This window comes from Triticum aestivum, chromosome 3B (assembly GCF_018294505.1).
Source record: "Triticum aestivum cultivar Chinese Spring chromosome 3B, IWGSC CS RefSeq v2.1, whole genome shotgun sequence".
Classification (NCBI taxonomy): Eukaryota; Viridiplantae; Streptophyta; class Magnoliopsida; order Poales; family Poaceae; genus Triticum; species Triticum aestivum.
Window position 1 is genome coordinate 62,419,767 of NC_057801.1, and position 3,422 is coordinate 62,423,188.

General features: G+C 41.6%; 1 pseudogene; it reads left to right on the top strand.

Moving 5' to 3' along the window:
- Window positions 1–231: 231 nt before the first annotated feature.
- On the top strand, window positions 232–3,156 carry LOC123064770 (putative disease resistance protein RGA4; annotated as a pseudogene).
- Window positions 3,157–3,422: the final 266 nt, after the last annotated feature.

Below are 3,422 nucleotides of genomic sequence, written 5' to 3' on the forward strand. Positions count from 1 at the left end.
TGAATTTTTATGTACCTTACAGAGCTTCTTCTTCTTCTTTTTTGCGGGGTACCTTACAGAGCTTCATTATGCTAAATTTATTGAAAATGTAAATAGGAAGTCACTAGTGATATCTTTCACATCTTGTAAGACTTGTCTCAGTTTTGAAAGCATGTTTACCTTGTGAATTCATTTTCACCCTTTTAGTTTTGCTGCCATCCCCCAACAGGTCAACCTGGTGTTTTTGGTGGGCCGCCTGAGCTGAGTTCCTCAGATCAATGGCAGCCATACTAGAATCTTTGCTTGGATCATGTGCCAATAAGTTGCAAAATATTATTAGTGATGAGGCCATACTTATCCTAGGGGTGGAAGAAGAGCTTGCAGAAGTGTTGCGACGGGTAGAATTAATACGTTGTTGTATATATGATGCTGAGAAATGGAGGACAAAAGAGCTTGCAGTGAACAATTGGCTTGGTCAACTGAGAGATGTTATATATGATGTGGATGAAATCTTGGACGTGGCTAGATGCAAAGGAAGCAAGCTACTGCTTGACAATCCATCATCATCAAGCAGATCAGCTTCCTATAAAGGCCTTTCAGTTTCCTCTTGCTTTTGTAACATCGGGTCACGCCACGATGTTGCTGTTCGGATTAAAAGTCTGAACAAAAGGATAGAGAAAATTTCAAAAGATACAACTTTTTTAACATTCAGCAGTAGTACACAACCTACTGGAAATGGTCCAACATCCAAAGTGATAAGAAGTTCCAACCTTGTTGAGCCCAACCTTGTGGGTAAGGAGATCATACATTCTAGCAAGAAGTTGGTAGACTTAGCACTTGCTCACAAGGGAAATAAGTCTTATAAGCTTGCTATTGTTGGAACAGGAGGAGTTGGTAAGACAACACTAGCTCAGAAAATATTCAATGACAAAAAAATAAAAGGAAGCTTCAAGCTACAGGCATGGATTTGTGTTTCGCAAGACTACAATCAAGTAACTGTTCTAAAAGAGGTTCTTCGAAATATTGGTGTGTATCATGAGCAAGGTGAAACCATAGCAGAACTGCAGAGAAAGCTTGCAGAAACAGTCGAAGGGAAGAGTTTCTTTCTGGTTTTAGATGATGTGTGGCATCCCAATGTCTGGGCGGATTTATTAAGAACCCCATTCCATACAACAAATTCTGGAGTAATATTGGTAACCACACGAGATGATCAAATTGCAATGAGAATAGGCATACAACATACCCATCAAGTTGATCTCATGTCAGCAGAGGTGGGATGGGAGCTGCTTTGGAAGAGCATGAACATTGCCGAAGAGAAAGAAGTGCATAATTTGAGAAACACAGGCATGGAGATTGTTGATAAATGTGGTCGCCTCCCTCTTGCAATTAAGGTTACTGCTAGTGCTTTGGCAAGCAAAGATCTAACCGAGAATGAGTGGAGAAAGTTTTTAGGCAAATACTCTGGCTCCCATGGGATGCTCTCTGATGAAATAGAGGGCGCTCTATACCTAAGCTATGATGAGTTACCGCATCGTCTGAAACAGTGTTTCCTTTACTGTGCTTTGTATACTGAAGATTCTATCATTTACCGTGGTGTAGTTACAAAGTTATGGATTGCTGAAGGCTTCATTATGGAGCAACAAGGTCAGCTACTAGAAGACACAGCAGAAGGGTACTACTATGAGTTAATCCATCGGAATCTCCTCCAACCAGATAACACAATTTTTAACCAGGCTCAATGCAGAACGCATGACCTCTTAAGACAGCTTGCTTGCAAATTATCACAGGACGAATGCTTTATTGGAGACGTTGAAACATTGAGGGGTGAGAATATGTCAAAATTGCGACGCCTTTCTGTTGTCAGTAAGAAGGATAAATTAGTGTTAACTAGCATGGATAACATGGTAGTTAAGGTCAGGACATTCCTTGCTTTTTATGGTCCATGGAAAATTGAGGATGCATTCTTCAAGAGATTTCTACTTCTTCGTGTTTTGGCCCTGAATTACTCAATTGTGCGAAACATTCCAGATTCTATAGCAAAACTGATCCATCTACGCTTACTTGATCTTGGTCATACTGGCATATCTCATCTTCCAGAATCCATTGGATCCCTAAAGAACCTTCAAGTATTGAGCTTGATAAATTGTGATGCTCTGCACAGTCTTCCGTCGGGGATGACCCAATTGTGCAATCTACGATGTCTTCGTCTTACTGGTACAAAAGTAAATAAGGTTCCAAAAGGGATAGGAAAATTAAATTTGCTCTGAATTACGAGGATTTCTTGTCGGCGACAGAAGTGATAATGCTGATATACAAGATGGATGGAAGTTGGAAGAGTTGTCTTCTTTGCCGCAAATGATGTATCTTAATCTTGTTAAATTGGAAAGAACGGCTCATTGTCGTACAAATGTAGTGCTGGAGGACAAAAAGCATCTAAAAGAACTGGTGCTAGAGTGGACCACACATGGAGAGGGACCATATTCAGAAGAGGTTAGCAATGCTGAGAAGGTCTTTGAGCTGCTAGTACCTCCACGCAACCGGGAAACCCACATGGTTTGGTACCGCCTGTTTGTCTTCACTAACACACTTGTTCCTAAAAAATCTACGATCATGCGTGGATCTTCCACCGGTCGGACAGCTACCAAACTTGAAGTTTCTGAGAATTGATGGAGCACATGCAGTTACCAAGGTTGGACCTGAATTTGTTGGCTACAGGGTGGGTGAACCCATAAGCAACGAGTTCATTGCTTTCCCTAAACTTGAGTGGCTCTTCATCAAGGATATGTCCAACTGGGAGGAGTGGTCTTTTTTTAAGGGAGTGGAAAATGTTGTTGATGAAGGAGGAGAGGATGGTGGTGATGAGATTCGTAACGGTGATGCCCAATCTACACGATTGCCACTACTGCCTCGTTTGGAGAAGTTGAAAGTCGAAGGTTGCCCAAAGCTGAGGGCTCTCCCGCGACAGCTTGGAGAGGACACCGCCAGCTTGAAGGAGCTCTTGTTAATTGGAGCGAACATTTTGAAGGCCGTGGAGGACCTCCCAGTGCTCGAGCTCCTTGTGATTGAGGATTGTGAAGGCCTGAAGAAGGTCTTTATGGCGAAGACCTGGATGTCTACACACTATCTACCGGTTAGATGGCAATGAAAGCACAAGGTATATATGAACACGGCATATATACTGGTTGGACATTTTGTTTTGTGTCTTTGATTGTGTGAACCACAATTAACTTGTATTCTTAGTTTCTTATAACACAATTTTCTGCCTCATCATATTTGATAGCTGCATAAACCGTACATATTGGATCATTAAACTTATGCAACAGAATTGCTTAGATCTATTGTGGTTGCAGATGTCCAAATGAGCTTTAGTAGATGTCCACATGCATGTACCGTATACACTTATGCTGTACTGCCACACGTTTGTCATCATTTTGTCCCAGGAA